The following is a 14833-nucleotide window of genomic DNA, read 5'->3' as shown; positions in this document are numbered from 1 at the left end:
AACTTTGTGGCATTTTGGCTCGTCGTCGGACTTGCCTTGATTTTTCTTAGGTTTGCTTTCCATGTCCTTCACATAGAAAACCTGCGTCACATCCTTGGCGAGGACGAATGGTTCGTCTTTATATCCAAACTTTTTGAAGTCCACTATTGTCATTCTATACCGGTCTATCGTTACACCGCCACCTGCTCGGTTCACCCATTGGCATCGAAACAAAGGAATCTTCAAGGGGTCATAGTCAAGCTCCTATATTTCCTCTATGACACCAAAGTAGCTGTCCTTATTTCCATCATGGCCTATTGCATCAATACGCACACCACTATTTTGGTTCGTGCTCTTTTCATCTTGGGCTCTTGTGTAAAATGTATATCCATTGATCTCTTATCCTTGGTATTGCATGATTGTGGCCGATGGTCCCCTAGCAAGCCTTTGTAGTTGTACATCAATCGTGCTGTCACCTATGAGTTTTCTTCTCAGCCAAACCGCAAAGCTATCTATGTGATGACATGTAATCCATGCCTCAGACTTCCCTATGTTTTCATATCGGACAATATTGATGTGCTCATCCATATATGGGGCCACGAGGGATGAATTCTGTAGAACGGTGAAATTTGCTTTGCGGATTTCACTTTCAGGGATGTGCATATTAGATTTCTTACCTAGTGTGCCCTTTCCTTCCAATCGCCCATCAAAGCGTGACATGGGGACCCCAATCGGACTAAGTTCATCAATGAAATCAACACAAAACTCAATGACCTCCTCTGTTCCATATCCCTTGGCAATACATCCTTCTGGCCGAGAACGATTCCGAATGTACTTCTTTAAGACTGCCATGTATCTCTCGAAAGGGAACATATTGTGTTGGAATACAGGGCCTAAAATGTTTATCTCTTTCACAATATGAACCAGGAGGTGGGTCATAATATTAAAGAACGAAGGTGGAAAGACCATCTCAAAACTGACAAGACATTGGACCACATCATTCTGTAGCCTTGTGAGCTTATTTGGATCGATTACCTTCTGCGAAATTTCATTAAGAAAGGCACATAGCTTCACCACTGCTAATCTTACATTTTCTGGTAGAATACCCCTCAACGCGACTAGAAGCAATTGGGTCATCAAAATGTGGCAATCATGAGACTTTAGGTTTGTGAACTTTTTCTCTTTCATATTAATTCTTCCCTGCATATTCGAGGAGTAACCGGACGGTACCTTCATACTGTTCAAGCAATCAAACATGCTTTCCTTCTCCACTTTGCTGAGAGTGTAGCTAGCAGGACGTAAGTAGTGCTGTCCATTTTCTCTCTTCTCAGGACGTAGGTCTTCTCATTGTTTTGTTTCTTTCAAATCACGTCTTGCTTCTAGTGTATCTTTAGACTGCCCATACGTACCAAGGAATCCTAGCAGGTTCACGCAAATATTTTTCATCAAGTGCATCACATCGATTGCGTTGCGGACCTCCAGGACATCCCAATATGGGAGCTCCCATAGTATGGACTTCTTCTTCCACATTGGGGCATGGCCGTTTTCATCATTTGGAACTTGTTTGCTTCCACGGCCCTTTCCAAACACGACATGGACGTCCTTCACCATCGAGAAAACACGCTTCCCGTTTCGGAATATAGGCTTAGCACGAGTTTCTGGTTCCCCTTTGAAATGTTTTCCTTTTCTTCTTAAGGGGTGGTTGAGGGGAAGGAATCGACGATGACCCATGTACACGACCTTCCTATAATTTTTTAGATACAAGCTGTCGGTTTCTTCTAGACAATGAGTGCATGCCTAGTATCCCTTATTCGACTGTCCGGACAGATTGCTAAGTGCAGGCCAATCGTTGATGGTAACAAAAGGCAATGCTCGCAGGTCAAAATTCTCCTGTTTGTACTCGTCCCAAACACGTACACCTTCCTCCTTCCACAGCAGCAAAAGTTCATCAACCAACGGTCTTAGGTACACGTCAATATCATTGCCCGGTTGTTTTGGGCCTTGGATAAGCACCGGCATCATCATGTACTTTCGCTTCATGCATAGCCAAGAAGGAAGATTGAACATACAGAGGGTCACAAGCCATGTACTGTGACTGCTGCCCCACTGGCCGAATGGATTCATTCCGTCCGTACTTAAACCGAACCTTATGTTCCTTGGGTCGTTATCAAAATCTGGGAAATCTCTATCCACGTTTCTCCACTGGGACCCATCCGCAGGGTGTCTCAGCATCTGATCTTGCTTACACTCTTCTTTGTGCCACCGCATCAATTTAGCATTGGATTTAGTTCTAAAAAAGCGCTTCAAACGTGGTATTACTGGGAAATACCACATCACTTTAGCGGGAACTTTTTTCTTGACGGGCTCCCCGTCGACCTCACCAGGATCATTTTGCCTGATCTTGTACTGTTTTGCATCACAGACAGGACAAGCATCCAGTTTCTCATATTCTTCGCCTCGATAGAGAATACAATCGTTAGGACATGCGTGAATTTTCTGTACCTCTAATCCAAGAGGGCAAACAACCTTCTTTGCTTCGTATGTTGTAGAGGGCAGTTTATTTCCCTCTGGAAGCATGTTCTTTACGATTCCAAGTAGCTCCTCAAATCCCTTATCGGTGACACCATTAGCTGCCTTCCACTGCATCATTTCAAGGGTGGTACCCAACTTTTTAAGCCCCTGCTTGCAATCTGGATACATTAATTTTCTGTGATCCTCCAACATCTTAGCAAACTTCTTTGACTCCTTTAAAGTTTCACAGTCTCTTTGTGAATCCACTAGAACCTGACCTAATTCATCAGGTGGTTGGTCTTCTGCTGCATTTTCTCCAGCCTCGTCCATTTCTTCAGCATCGTCCATGGGTTCATCTTCAAAGGCTCCCGCTTCATATAGATAAGCCCAGTCTGCAATATTATGATCAACATCTTCTTCACCATCTTGCATCACAACTCCAGGTTCACCGTGCTTGGTCCAAATAGTATAGTTATCCATGAAACCCTTTTCATAAATGTGGGCGTGTAGAGTGCTCCTCTTAGAGTATTCCTTTTTATTTTGGCAAACGCGGCACGGACAACACATAAAACCTTTCGATGACTTGTGGGCCTCCGCCGCATCGAGAAAATACTTTAGACCATTAATCCACGCCAAGGTGCACCGGTCGTCGTACATCCATTGTCGGTCCATCGATCTACATTTTTGAATTAAGTAACAACATTATTTTACTTGTATTCATATTATTTAAATTGGCACGTAACATAATGAAATACAAAAGCCATTTTTGTGAATTTAACATTGAAATACAAAATTAATAGAAGTCCAAATTAACAAATACATTACACTACATGCTTAAATTATAGAACATGATAAATAGAAGTCCAAATTAATATATACATTACACTACATGCTATCTACCTAATACAAACTACTCATCATGAGATGTTTGGACCGCTAACAAGACCAACACGCTCTGCAGGGTGGAACTCAACCTTTCTTAAAATGAAAACATAAATTGTAAACCATAATTATTTTGACACTCTTCAATTCAATGCGAACACGTCGTTCCACGCCATAAGGGATGCGCAATCAATGTTCGCGGCTTTGTTTCAGGCTCACTTTCTCTAAAACCATCGAGAAGAAAAAATGTTTGTTTCGAAACATGTCTATGTCGTTAACCTTGACCCTGTGGTGATGACACTGACATTCGGGGCTAGTATTGACATCCACGACACAGTGCGGTACAATAGGACCCGATGAAGGATTTCATTATTGGGACCAAGACCGTACTCCTTCATCGCGTCCTCATATATACCGCACCGCATCGTGGATATCGATGCTAGCCCCAAATAGCAGAGTTTTCACCGAAGGATCAAGGTTAATGACATATTCATGATCCGAAACATACATTTTTTAAACTTCTCGATGGTTTCAATATGAGCCCCATTAAATACATCATTAGAGTGACAAAATAATGCAACTAAATGCATAACAAATACAAAACTAATTAACCATGCCACTTGAAAAAAATTGAAAAAAATCTGAACAAATTATAAGAATAAAAATGAAAACATAAATTATAAACTATAATTATTTTGACACTCTTCAGTTCAACGCGAACACGTCGTTCCACGCCATAAGGGATGCGCAATCAATGTTCGCGGCTTTGTTTCAGGCTCACTTTCTCTAAAACCATCGAGAAGAAAAAATGTTTGTTTCGAAACATGTCTATGTCATTAACCTTGACCCTGCAGTGATGACACTGACATTCGGGGCTAGTATTGACATCCACGACACAGTGCGGTACAATAGGACCCGATGAAAGATTTAATTATTGGGACAAAGACCGTACTCCTTCATCGCATCCTCATATCTACTGCACCGCATCGTGGATATCGATGCTAGCCCCGAATAGCAGTGTTTTCACTGCAGGATCAAGGTTAACGACATATTCATGATCCGAAATATATATTTTTTAAACTTCTCGATGGTTTCCATATGAGCCCGAATAAATACATCATTAGAGTGCCAAAATAATGCAACTAAATACATAACAAATACCAAACTAATTAACCATGCCACTTGAATAATGCAAAATCACATTAATTCTCAATCAAAAAAACCTGAATAAATTAATTGAGAGAAATCTCTAATTAATTGAAATAAATCTCTATAACTCCTAATTATTTTGACACCCTTCAGTTCCAAGAGAACACTCTTTTCAATATTCAGAAACCATCTAGAAGAAAAAAAACTTTATTTCGGAAAATGTATATGTCGATAACCTCGACCCTGCGGTGATGACAATGCCTTTCGGGGGAACACAGTGCGGTACAAGGATGTCACCAATCGGCCAGTCGCAGCACCAACATTTCCGGTTAATAGGAACACAGCACTAGGCACAGGCAGCGTGCTCGTTGATATGCTCTCAGTGCAACAACAGTCACGCTGACTGCGTCAAATGCTGTCTTCGTATCAATCGGAAGTGCTGGTGATGCGACCGACCGATTCGCGACGTCCATATAGCGCATAGTGTTTCCCCGAAAGGTAGTGTCATCACTATTGGATGGAGATTAACGACGTATACTTGTTTTGAAATAAAGATTTTTTTAGCTTATAAATAGTTTCAATGTGAGCCTGAATAAATACATCACTAGAGTGTCAAAATAATCAATTCATAATAAAAAAATCTATTATAATTCTTTCATTAGTTCATTATAAAAAATTTAACTATCCACATTATGGTTATATCTACTACAATCACATGTTTTGTCTACACTCATTCTAAAAATTTCTACTATCCACGTGCTCATCTGAATCTAAAAATAAAAAATATGCTACGGTCATTTGTAATATATAGAAAATGATTGAAAAATATGTCTATAAAATTTTCATATTCAACCTAGCCAATAAACCTACTCCCACATTCAAGTCATCGGTTCTATATATCTCAAATCATTGCATAAATAAAAGAAATCATACTCATCCTCACTATTTCTAAAAGTCACAAATTTCTCTAACTATAGAGCATAAAACGAAGAATAAAAACTATCAATGAAGAGAGGATGAAGTTGCAAACCTTTGGCGCACTTGAATGAGTCCAAATCACACAAAAAATGGATCAAATAATGGCGGCGCAACTCTAATATGAGAGAAGAAACCGAGCTCGAGCTAGCTCTCTGGTGAAATGGGCGCTGGCTCGGCTCGGGGAGGAAGAAGCCCCAATTTATAGTGGGAGCATTAGTACCGGCGGGTGGCAATAGCCGGTACTAAAGCTCCCCATTTAGTACCGGCTGGAGCCACCAGCCGGTACTAAGTTTCCTGGCTCCAGCCGGTACTAAATTGTCACTAGCCGTTGCAGGCGGCTGTCGGGGGCTGTCGGTGGCGCACTTTAGTGCCGGCTGGAGCCACCAGCCGGCACTAATCGGCTCCCATGGGCACTGTTTCTTTGACCCGGTACTAAATTTGCACGTTAGTACCGGCTGAAACCGTGACCGGTACTAACGGCTGCGGACGAATGTGTGTTTTTCTAGCAGTGGTAGGAAATGATATTACTACAATTCCAGGCACCTAGTCTGCTATTCAACACAACCGATACCTTAGCTTTGTGACTTCAACAAGACCAGCTAGGTAAAAGGTACGCCTGCTAATGGGGTTGAACCCGCCCCAAATCCGCCCCTACCCATATTTCAAGAGCTCTAACTACCACCCGCCCCGACCCACCCCGTCGGCCCAATGCCCCAACCCGCCCCAACCCGAAGTCACGACAAAAGATGATATGCGACTTATGCGCCGATCTACTACCATAGCGCCCCAACCCATCCCAACCCGTCTGTGTCGTCAACCCAACCCGCCCCAACCCGTTTTATAGTGTCACCCGTTTTCACCCATCCAATAGTACCCGTATTAAAACCCACCCAAAAAATCCGTCAAACCCCGCCCCATTAGCAGGAGTAGTAAAAGGTCTACAATCCTTCACGAAAAAAAGTGCATCCTCAAAAAATAGCATCCCATCAGAACCATGTCCCTGTAGTGCACGTAAAAATTTGAAACCAGGTTTTAGGATTCTGAAATAACTTGCTGTAGTAACATAAAAGCCATATGGTAATTGTTAACCAATTTACATGATCGTAGGGCTCCAATATATTAAACCAGAAGTGACTGAAGTAATTTAAGCATGTTTGCAACTTCTTGGTTAGTCAATTGATTGAATTGAATGAACCAAATTCAAATCTATACAGAAGTGTAATTAGTAGCAGATACATATGGGATTGTAGTCCTATGCATATATAGTCAACACAAACAAATATAGGAAAGAATAAACAGCCTAAAGGGGTCCTTCTCCGTTATCCGAATCAGAGGTCATGGGTCTTACCACAACATTCTCTATTCCTGAAAATTCCTCATTAGGTAGATTCTATCAAAAAATCCCACGCACATATACACGATTTCCATCTGCCAAATCAATGCTACGGGCGATAATTTATCCATGCATTGAGGCAAAAAAATATGAACATCTTAGGCCTCACTATTTACCAATGCATTGAGGCATTCCCCTCACCACCGCTGCTCTGCTGCCGTGCAGCACTACCCTCGCTGTCACCTGTAAAATAATCATAATTTAATGATGTTCCAAGAATTTGTGCAAGCAAACTACCCCAATAATAATGTTGCACATGCAATGGAAATAACAACCTTGCAAGTACTTAAAAAATTCATTGTTGTCCTTATCATCTAGATAATAGCCATAAGCATATGTCCATTTCAGCACTCACATGCATTTTATAATCTGCCATTCACACATGTGTCATTGATATATCAGGCAAAAATGAACACCAAAACACCCTATACTAAATTCTTCCAAGGCAATGCTAAGTGTAGCATACTGAAACTGGCTACCACAAGTTAACAAACTGTAAAGCAGCACAGCCTTATCCAACTCAAAGAATACCTGGTTGATGCTGCCATGAATAGAAGTCCTGCACAAGTTTCAAAAGTAGTGCAAGAATAGTTAACACATGAACAAAGTTGATCCACTATAAGAAGCTCAACCCGAAGGGCTATTCACATAAACTGAATAGATATAGGAATAAAATGATGTGTTACTGTGCCGTCATACCCATATGTGTCCAGGTAATCCGGAAGAGTGCTAACTAACCATAAATATTAAAATTCTTGTGTAAAGATGTAAAGCAAATCCGGCATCATTGAATATCACCTTTATCCCCAAAACAGAGACAATTATTTCAAGAACCATCTAATATGCAGAAGCACTGTATGGCACTATCATAATGTTTGGCCTGCAAAATAATGACTTATAATAAGATCTAGACTCCAGAGAAAGTATTGTATGCCACAGATCTAGAATGCAAGATATATCAACAGAACATTAACTCGAACCATGCTAATATGCCGCATTATATGCTGCAAACATAACTATTTTATCCACCATCAGACCCAATTCGTAACAGTATCAAAAAGATGATTCTCTAATGTTTCTGGTAGTTGATGAAAAATGGCATATTTAGAATTTTCATTACTGGACACCACAAAACAATGATCATGAAATAACATTTTCTTTCAGTATTCTTGAAAAACTCTTGTATATAAGTTTACCTCAAATATCTTGCTTCAAGCATGTCCCACTCAGTTGTCCATTTGCTACGGCAAGCGGCCATGGAACACCATTGCGTGCGGCGCGCCGTGTGGACATCCCGCGCTCGCCGACCTCGGCTGTCAAGGATGAGCATCAGTAGTAGGTCATCAGGGATTTAAACCGCAATTTAGCAAAAGAAATCCAACCAATCAGTGAGGGATTTGAAGGCACGACGGCTCGAATTCGTTCCTCCGAATCGACCCAGATCCAGGCATGACGGCATTAGACAAACCCGATCACTGGACAAAACCCGGATCGAGCTGGCGAACTAAATGAAATGGGCCTCGCGGGCGTGAGAGGCGGGGGGGCAGATCTCGGCGTTAACTGACGAGTGCGGGGAGGGGAGCGGCCCGCGGAGCGTGACGACCCGAGCAAGGAAGGCGTTGACGACGCGGAGCATGGCGGCCTGCGTGGCGCGGTCGTTGAAGTTGGGGAGTGGCGCTGGAAGGCGTTGATGACGCGGAGCCCGGCGGCCTGCATGGCGCGGTCCTTGAAGCTGGGGAGAGGCGCCGGGCACGGCTGCGGCCGGAGGCCGGAGGCTGCACGCATTGTGGCGGCGGCCGTATCCAGCAGGTGGAGCGTGGCCGGAGCCCGAAGGCGGCGCGCATGTCCCGGCAGCGGCCGGAGCCCGCAGGCGATGCGCGGGAGGAGGCCGGAGACGGCGCATGTCCAGGCGGCAGCGGAGGCCGGATCCAGCAGGCAAAGCCGTTGACGGCGGTGGCGGATTCGCGTGAGCCGTGCGGGAGGGCAGGGCACCGATTTGGTGGAGGAAAAAAATTGAGTAGCGCCTGGGGTTCGAACCTGGGCTGCCGTGCACAGGAGAGGGGTGCGCGCGCGGGACGGAGGAGCGATGGGCGGATGAGTGAGCATTGAAGCGGCGAAATGCGGATCCATATAACATGGACCGTTGGATCACGTTGAAGCTTTGCTAGAGGCAGTTTGAGCCACCGATTTTAATGGAACGGACAGTCTGTGTACAATTTGTTTGGTGCACTGCTTGCTGATTCTCTCAGCGGGGGCAGATTTTCTAGGTGGCCTTAGCAAAAGAAACTTCGTGCTTTAGGGGGTAGATAAGCATGGTTCCCTTCATCCAATTGTACCACATTAGTCAATTACTTAGAGAGCATGGGGTCCCTATGAAAATAATTGTTCACAAGATCTAGAAAGAATGCAAGGAATAAAGAGTATGCAAGTTTATTCGTGGAAGTGCATGGAGTGCATAAGGTGATTGGCAAGGTTCATTGAGTTTATTTTCAGTGACTAGCATGAATTCATTTAAACATCAAGAGCTTGGGGAGTATGAGGAGTGTGTTTGCACAAACCATCGTTTGAAGAGGAAGAAGAGGGAATTGAGGGAAATCAAAGTTGGTTTGGTCGATCCACAGGTTTGGCCATCCTTCTCTGGTTCTCATCTGTCTTGTTCTTCAGCGTGATGGGCCGTCGATGTTGTACATCATGTTGGGGGAGAGATCTCAAGTGAGTTTGTAAGTGGTGTCTCTGAAAGATATCCCCACACTTATTCTTGTACCTGCTTTTATTCACCATTCAATGGCATGTTGAAAATTCGATCCATGCCACCACAACTCCGTGAAATTGGGTGTCATGTTGAAAATCATGCCACTCAATGGCATGGATTTCAACATGAGATCCAATTTCAAGAAATTGGAGTGGCATGGATCCAACTGACCCTTTATTCAAAACAAGAAAAACAAAGGTGGAAACAAAAAAGGGACTCTGCCGGTTTTAAATACCGAAGAGTCTAAACTTTATTGAATCAAATTATGATTTTTTTTGGAGCACTAATTTCTTTATATATAATTTATTTATTTATTATTTTGTACATGGCAAATTGGCATGATGGGTAACTTAGCAAGGTGGAAGCATGAGGCAAGATGCACGAGGTATGTGGGATACTTACCTAAAAGAACTCACCGAGCTTTGAACAAAAATGCAAGAGTTAAGCTTCATATGCATGAAGCAAAGCTTTGCATTTTGTTTAGCTTGGTTCCTCAGGTATCTGTCTCCCCATAGGACCAAAAAGCGTTGTGTCGGTGTTGGAGTTATTGTATACTGCTCTTTGGTTATTTATTTTCTTCCCTGCAAATAGTTAGTGGACAACAAATACCCGAGGCATGTATAAAGAATTTTGTTATCGTCCTTAGATTAGTTGTTCACATCCCTGCTTTAAGGGGAATCGGCTTTGAAGATTTAAAGTCACGGATCCCAAAATGCTTGTCATCATTTTATTTCGTAAATATTTATTTTAATATATTTTTTCGAGAGAGATTCATATATTTGAAAAAGTTTTATTTTTTAGTGTTCACCAAGTTTTATCTTTTCTTCCTATCTCGCTCAAGGTTATGATGAAACCGCATGAACATAAACAAAGGAGCATTTTTTTTGCAATATACTTACAGTGAACCTTTGAATTATGATCTGTGCCTCTCTTGCAAGTCATGCGATTTTTTTTCTTGTGTCTGCGCCTTGGTTTGTCTCCAATGTGAAACAATCTTGAGGACTTGCCCATCGGTTTTGAAAGTTTTCTTGCAGGGTTAGTCCACGAAGGTATGCATCCAAAGTCTATGATTGTGTTAACTCCGATGGTTCGTCGATCAAACTTGACACCTAAGCACCATGCTTAATTTAAAAAGCCTTTGGGTGTCTCGAGCTCAAGAGACATCGAAACCAGAGCCACTAACAGTCATTAAGTGCCAATTCTGATCGTCAACTAGACTCATTAATAATGGAAAGCTATACACCTTACTCGCATATTTGTATCACTAACCTAGTTCCACAGCTATTTTGGAGTTTGTATGATTTCAGATGAGCAAGAGCGAAATAAGAGGAAAACACGACGAAGACGCCACGCAACTACGCAGAAGATCGCAACTGGTGCCACACCCTTACAAAGAGGGCCCACTTGATAGAGTAAATGGGGGCACCACGGAAGATGCACGAGCAGCCAGCATGCAAAAGATAAGGACAAAAGGCTGACAGGTGGGGTCGGCCGACTTGTGGGGTCGGCCAAACCTGGCCTGAATCCCGTCCAGGTGCACTTTGGGGAGGAGTAGCCGCCACGTCTCTTGATTGCTTTCCATATGTGCATTTGGCGGGAACCGACCTCCAAGACTATAAATAGGGCCCCTCTCCCTCTCATTCAACACACACACACCCCATTTCACACCCACACTCTCTCAAGGCTCTCTCTTGCTCTTAGTGTACGATAGTGGAGCTAGGCTAGTTTTCCTTTAGCGAATCAAGTCATCCTCGGAGTCGTCGAGCGATCCTCGACTCTCGGTATGGCTTCGTATTCTTTCTGTCAGTACTCTATTCATAATATAGAGCTTGATCATGGTTGTTATGCTATCTCGATATTTTATCAATCCATGCTTATGTTTCTCATGAGTTGTCTGACGAATATGGTTAGGCCAGATGATCCGGGTACGGATAACAGTTCATTGTGCCTTCGGGCTTGCTCTAGTGTTTTGCTTGTCCATCAGAAGGGTGGGAGTCTCGGGGACGCTAGAGTAGTGATCTCATACACGGGCGTGGTGCTCGGGCATGCGAGATCCTTCAGATATGACTGTGCTTCACAGTGCGACTGGGGTAAATGGCTTGAGGTGACAACCATGTCCGTCCGGCGTAACAACAGTTTTTGCGTTTAGCGTACTCCCCGACGTTCGGGTTCGGTGTAGGGGTTCATGCACAGAGGTAACGGCACTGGATGTTCTCCAGTGCGGGACCTTCTCCCCGCTATCCCAATTTCCTAGCATTTGCAGCCCTAACCATGTTATAACATAACCTTTGCTTTGAATAGATACACTATGACCCCTAACCTAGCCTAAGCTCCAGCTAACTTAACATAGGATAGTTTAGTTCGTTATTTTGTTCTTTTGTTCTTTCTTTCTTTCTTCCTTGGGTGCTAGATGTGTGATCGTGTGGCATTACCCTGATTTATCTTCTTTATCACGGCTTACCCCTGTTAGAGTTTTGCCGATTACTTGAGGAACGATGTCATGATTAATGTTAAGTACACTACCTTTGCCACAGCCATCCTTTGGGAAAATATAAATAACGATACCCTTTCTCTTCGGGTGAAATGCTACAATGGTATATCCGTGCGCTTGCGGATCCCATCTGTAATCATATAGACTATACCATGAGAGTGGCAATCCTTGGTGCATTTGCTAGGAATGGGATTAACACCCCCGTTCGTAGTGATTACACTAAGGAAGGCCAACACACATTTCTGGTGCCGTTACCGGGAACTTAACCCTCTTGGTGGCGACGTTAAGAAATGCCAACAAGCATTTTTTGTCGCCATTACCGAGGATGGCATGTGAACAAAGTTATTGTGCTGATATTAATCTAGGCTTCGTACTCAAGATATAGTAATTACTCTTTCAGGCTAATGTCACTTTATGTCTTCTTTTATTTTTGATTTGAAAGAAGACATGGGTAGTGTATGACCGGTTTCTCCCTGCCGGAAAACTACACAGAAAATCCAGAGAAGCTTGTGAGAAGGTCATGACCTGGCATCGTTCCTCCTCCCGCTACTCTTCCAGTATAGAACCCAGTTCAGAGGCACCAACTGTTCGTGAGGCTATGGCTTAGAAGACTCTTCGCGAGTTCTCCGTCCCCTCCACCGCCAATGTGGCTACTGGACCCAGCATCAACGTTGGGGATGTCAACTTTGAATTCAAATCCAGCCTCATCAACATGGTGCAGGCTAGCCCATTCTGTGGCAAGCTGAATGAGGACGCCAACGCACATCTGCAGAACTTTCTGGAGCTCTGCGACACCATGGTGATACGAGGTGTCGCCGCCGATGTTGTCATGCTGAGGCTGATTCCCTTCTTCCTGTTGGGAAAGGCAAAATAGTGGTTCTACAAGGAGAAAGACATCGACACCTGGGACAAATGCTTCATGGCGTTCCTCATGAAGTTCTTCCCGATGGGCAAGACGAATGCCCTGCGCGGAAAGATTTCAAGTTTCCAGCAGACAGGGATGGAATCCATCGCGGAAGCTTCGGAAAGGCTGCAGGAATACATAACAGCCTGTCCTCATCATGGGATGAACGAATGGCTCGTCCTCCAAACCTTCTACAGTGGGCTGACAACGACATCCAGAGCCCATATTGATGCTGCTGCTGGAGGAGCCTTTCTCGACATGACTATCACAAAAGCTAAAGTTTTGGTTGAGAAAATGGTCTCCAACCAGGGGTGGAGCGAAGAACGACTCCGACTCCAAACGAAGGGCACACATACTGTCAAGGAGACGGATATGATCGTTGCCAACTGGACCTCCTACTGAAGCATCTCAACGAAAGGGTCGAGAAACATAGAGAAAACTACGCCCAAGCCATGAGTTCGCACTTCACGTGCGAAGTCTGTGCGCGTACCTCAACAATAACAACGGGTATCGTCCACAGCAAGGATGCCAGGGGTGGACCAGCCACGTCCACCATTCCAGGGAGGTAATAACTACAACTCTTCTTTTAATTCGATTTTCAATTCGAACCAACCTCCCTTAAGAGAACTTGTTCTTGGCAAACTAAAATTAACGTAAATATAAATAAAAAGCTCTTGGTCAATGATAAAACCCTGGAAAAGTTAAATGTTAAAATTGAAACTTTGACCTCAACTCTTAAAAACAGTTAAGTTTCAATAAAATAATAGAGACCCAACTTGCACAAATTGCTGCTTCTTTACCTGCTGTCGAAAGCGGGAAGATCCCGTGGCAACCCGAGACTACCATTGAAAATGTCAGCATGGTGTCCACTGGATGGGGTAACCCGTCCATGCGGTCATCACGCACTAACCATGCAGGTAGGCACAATCCCCCAAAGAACGATTCTTGGGATGGCCCGGTGGCAGTAGGGTAGCCAAGTTTGATAAAGAGGAAACATATAACAAGAGGTATTGGATGTGCGAAAGTTATGCATTCAACCCAACACCTCATTAGATCCGCATTAGGTTGATGGTGAGAGTTTATATTTTTTGTTTAATATTTCCAAAGTCATATAAAATCATGTATGCTTTATGTGTAAAAGTTGAATGTTTTGCAGACCGCTCCCCCGCTCTGTGACTTTAAGCCGTGGATGGACACTAAGATCAAGGAGGAGGACAAGGAATATCTGCAGATGATCAAGGAGTGGGATGTGCAGCAGGAGTTGTGGGAGAAGAGATGCCAAGTGGAGGTAGCAGAAAAGGAGCGGAAAGAAGAAGTGGAAAGGAGGCTTGCTGCTCAGCGCAGGGAGGACAGGGAGCAGAAGCTTGAGCATGTTCGCCGCGCCAAAGCAGCAATGGAGGAGAATCCAGATGTATTGAGGAAGGGAATGTGGCCTCGTTGCTCCCTGTAGTATGCAACATTTGCTAGTTCTATGGTTAACTCATGCGCAATGTAGTCATGCTGACATGTACCTGAGTGTGCTATCGTGTACTTGAATTTTGATTGTGTTTCCATTTATTGCAACATCAAATCGATTATTGTGTTCTTGTTCCATTCAATGAGAGCTAATCAAACAAGTTAAGGTAATCGAATCAAAGACTAACAATGGAGTGCACTATATAATGAAACACGCATAACACCTGTAGTGGCATGCTAGCACCTGGAGCAAACTAGGGTAAAGTGGTTCTGCACTAACCCAAAATGTCCGTACTGAGCACCAATGGTGGTCACCCTTGGATGATAAGTGATTGACAA

At 43.6% G+C, this 14833-nt stretch overlaps 1 long non-coding RNA gene, 1 other non-coding gene and 1 pseudogene across 2 annotated transcripts; all 3 read right to left on the bottom strand.

Moving 5' to 3' along the window:
- Nucleotides 1-1320: 1320 nt before the first annotated feature.
- LOC120669517 lies at nucleotides 1321-3162 on the bottom strand (annotated as a pseudogene).
- Nucleotides 3163-6554: 3392 nt separating this feature from the next.
- Nucleotides 6555-8634, bottom strand: LOC120670487. Its single transcript, XR_005673213.1, has 3 exons — nucleotides 8089-8634; nucleotides 7424-7451; nucleotides 6555-7075 (listed from the first exon to the last, which is right to left on the bottom strand). It is a non-coding gene; the product is annotated as an uncharacterized LOC120670487 (long non-coding RNA).
- A 4462-nt stretch (nucleotides 8635-13096) lies between these two features.
- LOC120671783 lies at nucleotides 13097-13203 on the bottom strand. Its single transcript, XR_005673873.1, has one exon. It is a non-coding gene; the product is annotated as a small nucleolar RNA R71 (small nucleolar RNA).
- Nucleotides 13204-14833: the final 1630 nt, after the last annotated feature.

This window comes from Panicum virgatum, chromosome 4N, assembly GCF_016808335.1.
Source record: "Panicum virgatum strain AP13 chromosome 4N, P.virgatum_v5, whole genome shotgun sequence".
NCBI lineage: Eukaryota > Viridiplantae > Streptophyta > Magnoliopsida > Poales > Poaceae > Panicum > Panicum virgatum.
The sequence above is the reverse complement of the archived record's forward strand: the minus strand, read 5'-3'. Positions and strand labels throughout refer to the sequence as shown.